Raw genomic sequence first — 15,276 nt, forward strand, 5'->3', positions numbered from 1 at the left:
CAGACGATATGATTCTTTATTTAGGGGATCCAAAGAACTCCACAAAGAGACTTTGGAACTCATAGAAGAGTTTGGCAAAGTAACAGGATATAAAAGCAATGCACAAAAATCAACGGCCTTTGTATACACAGACAATGCCACGGCTGAGGAAGAACTTCTAAGATCAATCTCATTCACAATAGCCATAAAAAATACCTTGGAATAAACTTAACCAAGAATGTCAAAGATCTCTATGATGAGAATTGCAAAACTTTAAAGAAAGAAGAGGATACCAAAAAATGAAAAAAAAAAAAACTTCCATGCTCATGGATTGGTAGAATGAATATCATCAAAATGCCTATTCTTCCAAATCAATATACAGATTCAATGTGTTACCAATCAAAATACCAAACACATTCTCTCTCAGATCTTGAAAAAATGATGCTGAAATTCATATGGAACACAGGAGACCTCAAATACCTAAAGCAGTCTTGGACAACAAAAACAGCAGGAGGCATCACAATATCAGATTTCAAGACATACTACAGGGCAGTTATAATCAAAACAGCATGGTACTGGTACAGAAACAGATGGATAGACCAATGGAACAGAATAGAAACACCAGAAATCAATCCAAACATCTACAGCCACCTTATATTTGAACAAGGATATAACACCAGTCAAAGACAAAACTAACAAATGGGATTACAACAAATTGAGAAGTTTCTGTACTGCAAAAGAATGATGAGTCAGGAAAGTGAAGAGACAGCTGACAGAATGGGAGAAAATACTTGCAAATTTTACAACTGATAAAGGATTAATAACCAGAATCAACAAAGAGATCAAGAAACTTCACAACAACAAAACAAACAACCCAGTTAAGTGATGGGCCAAGGACCTAAAAAGACATTTTTCAAAAGAGGGAATCCAAATGGCCAACAAACACATGAAAAAATGTTCAGGATCACTAGCCATCAGGGAAATGCAAATCAAAACTACAATGAGGTTTCACCTCACCCTGGTTAGAATGGCTTACATACAGAAATCAACTGACAACAGATGCTGGCAATGATGTGGCAGAAAAGGCCCACTAATCTACTCTTGGTGAGAATGCAAACTGGTAAAGACACTATGGGGACAGTTTGGGGATTCCTCAGAAACCAGAATATAGCCCTATCACATGACCCAGCCATCCCACTCCTCGGAATTTACCCAATTTGCAAATAAAAGTGCTGTCTGTGCCTCAATGTTTATTGCAGCTCAATTCAGAATAGCTAAGTCATGGAATCAACTAAATGCCCATCAACTGAAGACTGGATAAAGATATTATGGGATATGTACTCTATAGATTACTACACAGTGGTAAAAAAATAAAATTCAGTCATTTGCATTAAAATGGGGAGTCTGGAAAACATCATGCTGAGTGAAATAAGGCAGTCCCAAAGGGACAAATATCATATGTTCTCCCTGATCTGTGGCAACTAACTGAGCACCTAAAAGGAAGCCTGTAGAAGTGAAACTGACACTATGAGAAACAATGACTTGATCAGCCCTTCTCCTGACAGTCGAGAAAGAACTTATTATTTTATTCTTTTTAGTATTTTTTTCTACTTAACACCACTGGTTGAACTCTTTTAATTAACACACAATTATTCTTAGATGTTTAAATTTAACTGAAAATTGATCCCTGTTAAAAATAAGATTGGGAATAAGAAATGGAGGAGAGGTACAGTTTGGCGCATGCTCACACAGACTTACTCCTTAATGGTAGGGCTAGACATGTGTCATGGGACTCCAAATCCCATTACGTTGGCAGGTACCAATGCCATCTTACTAGTTAAAATGATCAGTTTAAGTACAAAATTGATCATAAAGATAGCATTAGTGTCAAAGGGATCACATAAATAAAACCAGCATCTGCTAATAATAATTGATAGAAATAAAAAGTAGAGAATGACCCAACATGGGAAGAGGGATACACAGCAGACTCATAGAATGGCAAATGCTCTAAACAGCACTGTGGCCTCAGAATCAGCCCTTAAGGCATTCGGATCTGGCTGAAAAGCCCATGAGAGTTTTTCAGGCATGGAAAGCAAAGACACAGTGGCAAAAATGAACTAAATGAAAAATCTCTGAGTGAGATCCCAGTGGAAAGAATGGGCCATCAAAGAATGAGGTACATTTCTCTGAAGGGAAGAGAGAACTTCCACTTTGATTGTGGCTTTGTCTAAATAAGGTCGGAGTTTGTGAACTGAAGAGGCTTCATAGCTTTGTGTGATTACTGATGTCATAAATGAGGTGTCAATTGTTAAATCAACAACAGGAGTCACTGTGCATTTACTCCCCATGTATGCTCTGTCCTTAATGTGTTGTACTATGAGAATTAACAGCAAAACTAGTCTTCAAACAGTACTTTATACTTTGTGCTTCTATGTGGGTGCAAACTGTTGAAATCTTACCTTAGTATATACTAAGTTGATTTTTTTGTATATAAAGATAATTAAAAATGAATCTTAATGAAGAATGGGATGGGAGAGGGAGTAGGAGGTGGGATGGTTTGCAGGTGGGAGGGTGGTTATGGGGGGCAACTGTTAAAATCCAAAAGTTGTACTTTTGAAATTTAATATTTATTAAATAAAAGTTTTCCAAAAAAAGCAAATTTGCAAACCATTAGGCTTTCATTTCTAAGTCAATATTTTAATCTTGTTTGTTGATTTAAAAGGTTGTGATCATCTTAAGGCTGATAAATAACCCACACTCACATCGTTCTTGTTCAGTTACTCATGTGAGCATTTGGAGAATTCACCAAAAGATAAATCTTTCTCTCCAAAAAAAAAAGTTAGATGCTGCAAGTAGCAGGCAAGTTAGTTAATAATCTCCAAATATATTCCAGTATTACAATCATTTAAAATTAGATAAAGAATGATAAACTAAATATTTACTATAATGAAAATGTATTTGTGGGCCGGCACCATGGCTCACTAGGCTAATCCACCACCTGCAGCGCCAGTACCTTGAGTCCTAGTCCCTGTTGGGGTGCTGGATTCTGTCCCTGTTGCTCCTCTTCCAGTCCAGCTCTCTGCTGTGGCCCAGGAAGGCAGTGGAGGGTGGCCCAAGTCCTGGGGCCCTGAACCTGCATGGGAGACCAGGAGGAAGCACCTGGCTCCTGCCTTTGGATTGGCACAGCACGCCGGCTGTGGCGGCCATTTGGGGGTATGAACCAATGGAAGGAAGACCTTTCTCTTTGTCTCTTTCTCTCACTAACTCTGCCTGTCAAAAAAAAGCCTATTGGTATTCAAAAAATGGAAATGGAGAAGAAATAGCACAATGGAGCATGATATATAGTAGGACTTTAACATATCCACATAAAGTGTTGGAAGTGTAATCCTCAAGGTAACAGTCCCTATCCTAAGGAACATCTTCCTACCAATTTTAAAAGACCAAAGGCTCTCAGTTCTACCTCTTATTTTTTTCTCATCATTTAATGTCACTCTTGCCACATCATGATTCAGGGAGATGGACCTTTCCAGATAGGGCCTCTTGACTTTAGGCTGCCCACCCTCAGACTCTAAGAAATAAATTTGATTTCTTGAGGCTAGTCTTGTGGCACAGAAGGTTATTCCACCACTGGTGAATCTTTGATCTCACAGCAGAGTCTGATTTGAGTCCTGGTTGCTCAACTTCCAATTCAGCTTCCTGCTAATGCACCAAGAAGGCAGTCTATGATTGCTCAAGCATTTAGGTCCCTGCCACCCATGTGGGTGACTCAGATGGAACTCCTGGCTCCTGGCTTTGGCCTTGTCCCACCCTGATTGTTGTAGCCATTTGATTATTCTGTGTATAAACTCAATTTCAATCCATCCCTCTCTCCCTCTTTCTATTGCTCTTTCAGGCAAGTAATTTTGAAAGCTGTTTTTCTTTCTAAATAACCCATTATCAGACACAAAAACAGACTAAAATGGAAAATAAGCCAAAAGATTTTAATTCATAAAAGAGCTTCAGAAGCCCAGGAATGATTTAGAAAGTGATCTAACATTAAAAGATTTGTAGAAAAGAGAACTAAAAAACAAGGTCACTTTGGCTAAAGAAAAATTAAATGCACAAATGTGCTGTTTTCACGTTTATGCATGGTGTTTATAGTATTGATTTTGAATAAACTTCTTCCAGACCACTGGTATGCATGGATTACTAATATTTTTGCATCAAAATAACCTTGTCTGTTATTTCAAAGTCCTTCATAACTGCAACTGAAATTTCAGTAAAAATAGAATGAGTGAAATACAGAATGTGTCCTAATCAGCACAGATAGAAACTATTCTAGGCAATAACAAACTGAAGGAATCCAAATACAAAGAAAAGATCCTGAATGTAATGAAAGAAAGAACAGCCTATGGCATATTGGGTTACAGCCATCCATGAATGATGGCTCACTTCCCCACAGAAACAATGGAAAGAAATCATCAGTGTACTCAGAGAAAATGTTCTCCCAACCCTGATTCTATATGTAATGTAAATACTGTAAAATATAAGGGGAACATAAACATTTTTGCTCATTGGGATAAGCTGCTTCTTGGGGTGCTCAGTGTATCTACCCCTGCTTCTGATTTAGCTTCATGCCAATGCTCACCCAGGAAGGCAGCAAATAACAGCTCAAGTAGTTGGGCCCCAGATACCCACATGGAAGATCTGGATTGAGTTCCAGGTTCCTGGCTTTGGCCTGGCCCCTGCTCAAGCATTTGCAGTCATTTGGGGAGTGGACTATCAGATAGAAGACCTTTGTGTCTCTTAAGTAAACAAAAAAAGCACCGAGGCTTATGCTGCTTTAAAGCTTTTAACTTTGAGGGGAAAAAAAGGAGAAATCAAGACAAAGAAACCCCCAACCCATACCCACAACCATTACAAATAAGAGTGTCAATTGTTCAATCAACAATGGGAGTCACTCTGCACTTACTCCCCATGTAGGATCCCTGTCTTTAATGTGTTGTACTTTGAGAATTAACAGCGACACTTGTCTTCAAACAGTACTTTACACTTGTGGGTATAAACTGTTGGAATCTTTACTTAGTATATATACTAAGTTGATCTGTTTACAAAGATAATTAAAAATGAATCTTAACGAAGAATGGGATGGGAGAGGAAGTAGGAGATGGGATGCTTTGTGGGCGGGAGAGTGGTTATGGAGGAAAAAAACGCTATAATCCAAAAGTTGTACTTCCAAAATTTTTATTTCTTAAATAAAAGTTTTCAAAAAAATACAAGTAGTAGAGCAATTCTAAGCATTTTACAATCCGATGCCCCAGAAGGGCTCCACTCTTGGGGTCAGCGCTAGAGAGAGGCCGACGACCTCACCCTCGCCCCAGAATGACCCGCAGGTGAGAGGAGACCAGAAATCCCCTCGGTGCTGGGACAGCAGGGAAGCGGTCAGTCTTCCTGGAGTCCGGACAGGCCACGCGCAGAGCGGACGCCAGGGGGCAGCAGAGGGCGAGCGCACACAGCGCCCTGCAGAAAAACATGACGGGAGCAGGTGTTCAGGTTGAAAAATATTTGTTATCCGGAGAAAACCCCATGAGAACCGAAAGATGGTGAACTTTCTATCTCCATGGTTTGGCCAAAGCGCAAACCACTGGTCAGAGGCAGACAGAGCCCTCTTAGTCTGGGTAGATGAGAGTAAAGAAAGCAGATGCCATGGGCAGAGACAGCACTGGAAATCAGGACACTAGATGAGGAGACTTATGTATGCCTCCGTCCCCAGAGGGATGAACCTTTGCTGATCCAAGCCTGACAGATTCTTCCTGTTATATATAAACACACATAACGACAATAGAGGGCGGTTGTCTACTAGCTTGTTCCAAAAAGCATCAGGAGTTGTCAAGGCATAGAAGAGAGTGTTTGCAAAAGGGGAAAGTAGTTTGCTGCCTCTTTAAGACCGGGACCTAGAGAAAGAAGAGAATGAAAAGAAAGGCACAAAAGTTGGAGCCCCAGGCTTAAGCCTTTCAAGTAATAACAACAACAACAACGACAACAACAACAGTTGTTGGTGGTGGCACTGGCCGGAGGCAAAGGGAAGCGCTGCTTTTTGATCCAGATTCCAGCCTCTCCCCCACCACCCCCCAATTTCTCCTCCTCTGGTCTCCTCAGGAAGCCCCAAGGAGGTGCTCACAGCACCTCCGCCCCTTCCCCTCCTCCTCTCGCCCCGCCCTCAGGCAGGGAGTCCCAGCCGCCAAGGGTCGGGCCAGGCCTGCTCACAGCGCCCACAGGTGCAACTGGACCGAGACGGAGCCGAGCCGCTGGGCCCACGGCAGACTTCAGGGCGCGGGGGGCAGGCGACAACCACAGCCCGGATCGCGTGAGGCGGCCCATGAATGCCTTTCTGGTGCGGTCCCGCGGGCAGCGGTGCAAGATGGCCCAGGAGAACCCCGCGATGCACAGCTCGGAGATCAGCAAGCGCCTGGGCGCCGAGTGGAAACCCTTGTGGGAGACGGAGAAGCGGGCGTTCACCGACAAGGCCGAGCGGCTGCGAGCGCTGCACACGGAGGAGCACCGGGTTATAAATTCCGGCGGAAAACCCAGACGCTCAGGAAGAAGGATCAGTGCACGCTGCCCGGGGGCTGCTGGACCCGGAGGCCACAGCAGGTGAGCGGGGCCTGGGCGCGGGCGCGAACCAGCGTGTGGACAGCCACGCGCACAGGAATGGCTGGATCAAGGGCAGCTACAGCGCAATGCAGGACCCGCTGGGCTGCCCACAGCTCCCGGTACCTCACAGATGCAGCCCAGGCAGCCTGCGGTGTGAGCGCCCTGCAGTACAACTCCAGGAGCAGCTCGCGGACATGCATGGACGGCTCTCCCGCCTACAGCACGTCCTACTCGCAGCAGGGCACTCTGGCCCAGGTGTTCTACGCGCCCTCGGCCAGGCATGACCCCCGGGGCTGCAGGTTGGTGGCCCGCCCGCCCTGCAGTCGCTGCGCGCCGCTCTTCTCCCGCGGGGGCGTGGGGGACCCGGGCCAGACGTCAGCTTCTATGTCGGCCTCGGCTCGCGCATCAGATGCAGCATATCGGATTCCTGGTCTGCGGCTTGAGCCCGGCCAGCCCCCGAGAACCGCCCTGCAGACCCGCAGGCGCTGCGCCCTGGGCAGGGTCCCAGTCCCGAGAACTTCGTCCTCCGCGGGCAGAGACCCGGGACTGCAGCCGCGGGGGACTCGGCCTCGCGGGGCCGCGCGCGCTCGTCCTCTGCTGCCCCCTGACGTCCGCTCTGCGCGTGGCCTGTCCGGACTCCAGGAAGACTGACCGCTTCCTGGAAAACTGACCGCTTCCTGGCCTTCCCAGCACCGAGGGGATTTCCGGTCTCCTCTCACCTGCGGGTCATTCTGGGGCGAGGGTGAGGTCCTCGGCCTCTCACGGCCTGGCCGTGTGTGAGCGCTGACCCCGGGGGTGGAGCCCCTCTGGGCATCAGGTGTGTAAGGTGCTTAAATTGATGTATGACTTGTACCGGATGCGGGTACGGCTTTAGCGGTTCTTTATCTTGATTTCTCCATTTTATTTTCCTCAAAGTTAAAAGCGTTAAAGCACCGTAAGCCTCGGATCGTGGTGCAACTGGACTGTAGCTGATTGCTGGGTTGTGTACTGTTGTTTTAATGGGGCACAGGGGCTGGTAATGGAATGAAGAATGCATGGATCAGGAAAAAAAAAGAATAAAAAGCAGACCATTTGATGGAACACAATGAAAAAACCAGAAATGGGAAAAACAGGAATTTCAAGTAAAATATAGAGGCATTTTAACATACCGTCAAATCACGAACTGTTTGGGACAAGTGAACATTCATTTTAGAAAGTTTATAAATATTACACCATGTTTCCAAATAATGCATGGATCGACTAAAACTCCAATTAAGGGAAATAATAGTAAAAACTAAAAGTAAAGAAAAGGTAAAGGCTGGGCAAAAGCAAGAGGCCTGAAGACAGTTTTTTCGAAAACCTGCTTTGATTTCTGAAGATTGACCTAGATGGCCCATGTGCCAGTTTCTGAAATCACGGAGCACAGTTTTGTCTTCGCATCTGTTAAATTCCCACTGAAACCGCCCAGGACTCAGAGGGACAGGACGTGTGGGAGCATAAACTGAGGAGCAGGAGATGTGGAGAGGGATTTTAAGGGCGTCTACTCCGGGAGGCCTTCAGCACCCTGAAATGCCACGCCCCTGAGTCCCGGGCGGTGCAGACAGCTTCCACAGGCTCCAGTGTTTCGTCCCCACAATGACCCCAACACTCGGTCAGTCCACCAACATCTGTAATCAACCTAATCCGTCAGCTTTACCAGGTGGGAACCATGCACATGCGCACTAAGCATGCTTGGTCGCCGGACTCTGTGCGCAGGCGCAGCGACTGCCCTCTGGAGGTGCGCTTGAACACTTGTGTGTAAGGGCGTTGCTAGGTTACAGTCATTGTGAGCTGGGTGGCTGGAGGCGCCCTGAGATTCTCTGTTGGGACCTCAGAGAAACCCGTGTTCATCACAGGGTGGCCTTGGGCTGCCGAGGTGAGAGAACTGGCTGCAAAAGCTTTTGGGAATACCATATATCTAGCGTTTTCATATATATTTATATATAGGTACATACAGTTATAATTTATTTTATATATACATCCATATATATTTTAAATGTTTTGGAGGATATATAATCTCCTAGAAGTGTTTAAATAATATTAAATAGTTGTTTATGGAGTAAAGATAGCTAAATTATTCTTTTTTTAAAAAAATTGAATTTAGGCCAGTGCTGTGGCTCACTAAGCTAATCCTCCACCTGCGGCTCCGGCACACCGGGTTCCAGTCCCGGTCGGGGCGCCGGATTCTGTCCTGGTTGCCCCTCTTCCAGGCCAGCTCTCTGCTATGGCCCAGGAGTGCAGTGGAGGATGGCCCAAGTGCTTGGGCTGCACCCCGTGGGAGACCAGGAGAAGCACCTGGCTCCTGCCATCGGATCAGCGCGGTGCGCCGGCCAGGGCGGCCCTTTTGGGGGTGAACCAATGGCAAAGGAAGACCTTTCTCTCTGTCTCTCTCTCTCACTGTCTAACTCTGCCGGTCAAAACAATTGAGTTTATTTATTTGAAGAGTTACACAGACAGAGGAAGACAGATGCACTGGCTCATTCTCCTGATGGCCACAATAGTCAGGAACTGACTGGGCCAAAGCCAGGAGCCAGGTCCCCCATGGGTAGCAGGGGCCCAAGCTCTTGAGCCACCTTCCTCTATTTTACCTAGGGCATTAGCTGGAAGTTGGGTCAGAAGTGGAGCCACTGGGACACAAACCAGCACCCATATGGGTTGTAGGGATCACTGGCAACAGCTTTATCTCTTCACACTGCAATCCTGGACCCCAACATTATTTCTTGTTTTGTAGTTGTCTTCTATGTCTGAAGAAACAAGTTAGTTCCTTTGGTTAACTATATGAATTAATGAAAATATTTAATTGCACTAGGTATAATAATTAGAAATGTAACTATGTATATTAGGTAATGGATATTATATTTAATTCCTTATTAAGTTATTGTAGTTCATTTGTAAGATGAATATCACATATATTGCTTGTTTATTATACTGCTAAGTTTTTTATATTTAAACGTATAGGTAAAAGATTGAGATTATAGCCTATTTATATATTTATGTATATCTTTGTATGCATTCATATAAAGGTATATTTATAAATCCTTTTATACAAAATTGTACACTGATAATGTGCCAGAAGACAAAGTCTTATTTGAATATTTTTTATGTGTATATAGATTGACAGATGTTATTTTTTCATGAAGTTGTTGTGTTAACTCTTGGTGTTTCTCAATATCTTCTGAAATCATCTTTTAAGAAAATACTTACTTTTAAACAAAAAGCTAATTTCATTATAGCAACTCTTTATTGGTGAGTGATTTCACAGTGTTAAATATATATATTTCTTTCTTTAGATGTTTATGACTTACACCTTGTCCCTTGTAACAACTATTCATAGTTTTATCCTCCCTACATGTAGCATAATAAAACTAGTAAGAAGTCTTTATGCCCAAATTGCATTTTGTTTCATAAAATGGCAATCAGGTAATACAAAAATTTGCTTTTTTGCCCTAAAAAAGAAAGATCAATGGGAATAACTATATTTATCTAAATTTCTCCAACATTTAATTAACCTAGTTATGAGAATTTTGTTTACTAACAGCATTAAAAAACAGGCAAGTTAAAAATAAAATTTATCTTCTGGATATAATGAAAATATAATAATATGTTTTTTAATGAGTGAACATTTTCAAAAGTTTTTTAAGAAACTTACTCATATTCAAAGACAAATATTGGCCAGCACCATGGCTCACTTGGCTAATCCTCAGCCTGCGGCACTGGCACCCCGGGTTGTAGTCCCAGTTGGGGCACCGGGTTCTGTCCCAGTTGCTCCTCTTCCGGTCCAGCTCTCTGCTTTGGCCTGAGAAGGCAGTGGAGGATGGCCCAGGTGCTTGGGCCCTGCACTCGCATGGGAGACCAGGAGGATGCACCTGACTCCTTGCTTTGGATCAGCGCGGTGCACCGGCCATGGTGGCCCTTTTGGGGGTGAACCAACGGAAGGAAGATCTTTCTCTCTGTCTCTCTCTCTCACTGTCTAACTTTGCCTGTCAAAAAAAAGATGAATATTGATATAATACTGCCTACCAAGGATTTCCTATTTTAGATTCACAAGCTTTTTTTTCCATTTTTGTTCATAAAAGTTTCAGGATAAGCTGGAAGGAAACTAGACTAATTTCATAACAATGATTAGAGTTATGCTGCTTATTTCAGACTTTCATTAGAGTCAGTGGCTGAGGCATAACTATTTTACATAAGAGTTATAACAGCAAGAACACGTAAAATCTACAAGTAGCTTAGTTCTAGATCTCCATTAAACTTCATGGTTCTCCATGCTCTGCAGAGTCTTCTGTGGATGAAACCTGCTCACCACTTTTCAGTTAGTGACTTAGCCTCCTAGGATCTGTTATTGCTTTCCCCTTCACCCAGTCCTGTTTTTCATTTACTCACAGCAGGAAAACCTACACATACTTCTTTTTTAAGATTTATTTATTTTATTTGAAAGTCAGAGTTAGAGAGAGAGAGAGAGAGAGAGGGAGAGAGGGAGAGAGAGAGAGGAAGGTCTTTCATCAGCTGGTTCAATCCCCAGATGGCTGCAAGGGCCAGACCTGAGCCAATCAGAAGACAGGAGCCAGGAGCTTCTTCTGGGTTTCCCATGTGGGTGCAGGGGCCCAAGGACTTGGACCATCTTCTACTCCTTTCCCAGGCCATAGCAGAGAGCTGGATCAGAAGTGAAACAGCTGGGTCTTAAACTGGCACCAATATGTGATGCCAACACTGCAGGCGGCAGCTTTACCTGCTAAGCCATAGTGCTAGCTCCTCAAGTATTTCTTAAATACTTATTTTTTTGAAAAAGTTACAGGTGGTGTTGGGGAAAGGCAGGTAGATCTTCCATCTGCCGGTTTACTCGCCTGAAGGCTGCAAAAGTCAGAGATGACCAGACCAAAGTCAAGAGCATCAGCCAGGTCTCCCACATGTGTGGCAATAGCCCAAACACCTGGACCATCTTCTATTGCTTTTCTTAGGTCATTATCAGGGAGTTGGATTGAAGTGGAGCCTCTGGGACACAAACTCTTGCCCACATGCTATACTGGTGTTGCGGGTGGCAGTTGTATCCACCACACCACAATTCCAGCCCCTGTAACCAAGCAATTTTGATAAGAAATTTTCAAACCATAGCACAAGTTTTATAACTGATTTAGTCATTTGCCATTTGGTCTTATCCATTTGAAGCATGAGGACATTAAAATACAAGTGAAACATCCCCCAAATTTCCAGCAAAATCACTATGCAGTGTACATGAGATCTACTATGGGGCAGTTGAATTTGTGGGGTTTTGTCCTGTCTCATCAGTCACTGAAGCTTCTGGTTCATTCCTATGTGTGGCCTTCCCAGTACCCTTGTTTGAGTTTAAAGCAGTTTATCCAAATATGTTGTCTGAAGACAGTTGATTCTATGAGGAAAATGAAGGTACTGGGTGATGAGTCTGTTTTCTTTCTAACAAAATGTTCGTGCTGAATAGAGACTTGGACCCCATGATTCAGGATCCAATCTTCTGGCCAAACGCTCTCCTTGGAGCTTGATAGTAGAGGCAAAGCAGTCCTAGAATGGTAAAGGCCCTAGCTTTTCATGGCCCAAGCAATTATTGATCCTGTGGTCCAGGGTGACCAAGATTGAGTGATGCTAACTCGCCTCATCTGTAAGCAACCAAGCCTGATTGATAGTGCAAGTTTTATATAAACTTTGAGAAGGAAGATGTGAGTAGTTGAGAAAGATAGGCAAGGGCCTAGGAAATGATACTTATTGGAGGGATCCTGGAGATGCGACTTTCAGTGAAGGGCTAATTTGTCATATCTGAATCATCTCTCCCTTACACACTCCCATTGCTTAATTCTGCCTTTGTTATTCCCAGAATTTGAACTGTTTGAAACCTATCCTCTGACTCTGCATTTTGTATTTGGAGATAATCCTGGAACTCCCTGTGTCCTGATAGTTCTTTCTGGTGGCTGAGGAATTGTCAGCTTCTTTGTACCATATAAGAAAGATGAAACAAAATGTGCTCTAGAACATTGTCTGTTGACAAATGTCAAATGATTAATAGATGTCAGATACCATGGCATTTTAGGTAGAAGTATTTACTTTACAGAAATTGGAAACCAATGCTCATGATGTTCAGGCAGTTTATGTGGCAGCAGTCTTGCTGACATACTTGCTAACGTAGTTGGCATGAATCATGCCCATGATAATATCCATGTGAAGTTCTCTTGATTGTATTTGAATATAATTAAATTTTTCCATACTCAGCAAAATATATCAGCATTTGATGTATTAGAAATTAACAGAGGCTTTTTGTTGTCATTTTATTTGTAATTTTAAAGTATTTATTTGAAAGACAGAGCATGAGAGAAGGGGAAAGATGTTCCCTCTGCTGATTAATTCACTCGCCAAATGTCCCTAACAGCCAGGGCTATTCCATGGTGGAGCCAGGAGGCAGGAATCCATCTGAGTCTCATATGAGGGTAGCAGGAATCCAAGTACATATCCATCATCTTGGATGATGTATTTTAAGTATGTAATAGCAAGGACACAATCCAAGAATTTGCATATGGGATGTGGTTGTCCCAAGCAGTAGTCTAACCTGTATTCGACCTTCTCAAGTCTGGTGGTTTGTTCTGATTCTTACCTAGATCTTGTAATCTCCAACAGGCAAGTCCCAGATTTCTTCATAATATCACAATTTAATAAAGTAAACTTCAGTAGGCAAATACTTTTCAAAGTGTGTTGGTATCATACATGTTGATGTTTCCATTAACCTAAAGATAACTAGATTTATCGCTGCCAATTACTATAATTTTGGGTGCTCTTTCAAAAAGTCTTCTGCCTGTTTCCAAGTGTAAAGTGCTAATTCTCCACAGGGAGGTTCTTTTATTTTTTTCTCCAGCTAAGGTGTCGGTTATTCTGCATTTGCATGATCTTCATTAGCACTTTAGACTCTAGGAGCAAGTCAGACCAGTTCTCTCATGATTCCCTGCATTCAGCTTCTCATCCAGGTAAAACTGTAGAGAGCTCTACATGTTTCCAAGGCCAAAGAAAATGAATACATCTCCAGTAAGTTGATTGATTATTTCTTATTTTGTTTTATTTCACATTATAGGAGATTTATAAGGGCTTTTAAATTAATATAAAAAAATAAATGTGATAAGTTAAAACTGTCATGGTTCTAAGAAATTAGAGTCATCAAAGCTGATTGCATATTGGTCTCCAGGTCTTCTGATGCCACAACAAAGACATTTTTGTTATATAGGATTAAAATCAGAATTTAGAATTTGCTAAATTCCTATGGAATATGAAGTCTGAAATGGCCTTTATTGGTTATATAGATGATATAGTAGAAGTGGTTAATATCAGCCTACAAATAAACATGCAACATTCTGCAATGGTGAGAGTTACCCACTGCTAACATGGAAGTCAGCAAATGAAGTTTTTAAGGAATTGCTGAGACAGCTTTTGTGAGATTGTACTGTATTTATGGATCAGAGCAGGAATATGCAGAGAACAGAATCTGCTGCAGGTTCTCAGACAGCTCTGAATACATTTCTTCTAGCCAGTCTCTATAGGTTGTTTGTGTTGCAGACTTTTCCAAAGTTACATTTTCAGGCAGATATTCTGTTCTTCATTCATACTTTAAACAACTCACAGTAGTCTCAATTGAATTATTCAAACGTATGTCAATACCATATTGACATACGTTTGAATAATTGACTATATTCTTTAGTTGTTGCTTTGCTTGATTATTGTCATATTAAAAATTACATATGTGTGTGTGTGTTTGTATGTGTGTGTGTGTGAGTTAAAGAGACACAAAGAGAGACAGGTAGGCCAGGAGAGACAAAAGAGAAAACCTCTTATCCACTGACTTACTCCTCCAAATACCCACAGTAACCAGGGCTGTATCAAGGCTGAATCGAAGAGCCAGGAATGTACTTCTGTCCTCCCACATATGAGTGGCAGAAGCCCAATATCATGAGCTATCACTACTGCCTCCCAAAATCTGCATTAGCAAAAACCTGGCATCAGAAACAGCTGCAAATCAAAGCAAGCACTCTGAAGTGGGAATAGAGTCTTTATAAAATTTATCCATTTATATAAAGGACTAGATTTCCTTTATTTCACATATACTGGTTTTTTAAATAATTATTTTATTTACTTATTAGGCTAAGTAGAGGGAGAGAGACAGAGACAAAGAGATATCTTCTATCTGCTGGTTCACTCCCTAAATGGCCACAATGGCTGGGATTGGGCCAGGCTGAAGCTAGGAGACAGGTGCTTCTTCCAGATCTCCTGCCTGGGTTCAAGGCCAAAGCACTAGTGTCTTCTGCAGCTTTCCTATGTACATTAAAAACAAAAATGACATTTTGATATGCGATGATGTTTAACAGCCCTTAAAAGGTGAGGAACTTTTTTTTTCATACTAATTGTTGAACTCTTAGTTGTTGGATTAATCTTATGACTATAATGTTAACTGTAAATAGATCTTGGTAAAAATAATTGGAATAGGAATGGAAAGAGGAAGAAGAGTGGGAGCATGGGCAGGAGGAATGGTAGGATGGAAAATATCACTATGTTCCTTAATCTATATATATGAAATACATTAAATTTGCATACTGTAAATTAAAATGTAAAAATAAGTGATATATAATATTATCATAATAA

General features: G+C 42.4%; 1 pseudogene; it reads left to right on the forward strand.

Moving 5' to 3' along the window:
- The first annotated feature begins 6,316 nt into the window (after positions 1 to 6,316).
- On the forward strand, positions 6,317 to 7,263 carry LOC133746939 (transcription factor SOX-2-like; annotated as a pseudogene).
- Positions 7,264 to 15,276: the final 8,013 nt, after the last annotated feature.

Source organism: Lepus europaeus, chromosome 18 (genome assembly GCF_033115175.1).
Source record: "Lepus europaeus isolate LE1 chromosome 18, mLepTim1.pri, whole genome shotgun sequence".
In the NCBI taxonomy this organism is placed as follows: domain Eukaryota; kingdom Metazoa; phylum Chordata; class Mammalia; order Lagomorpha; family Leporidae; genus Lepus; species Lepus europaeus.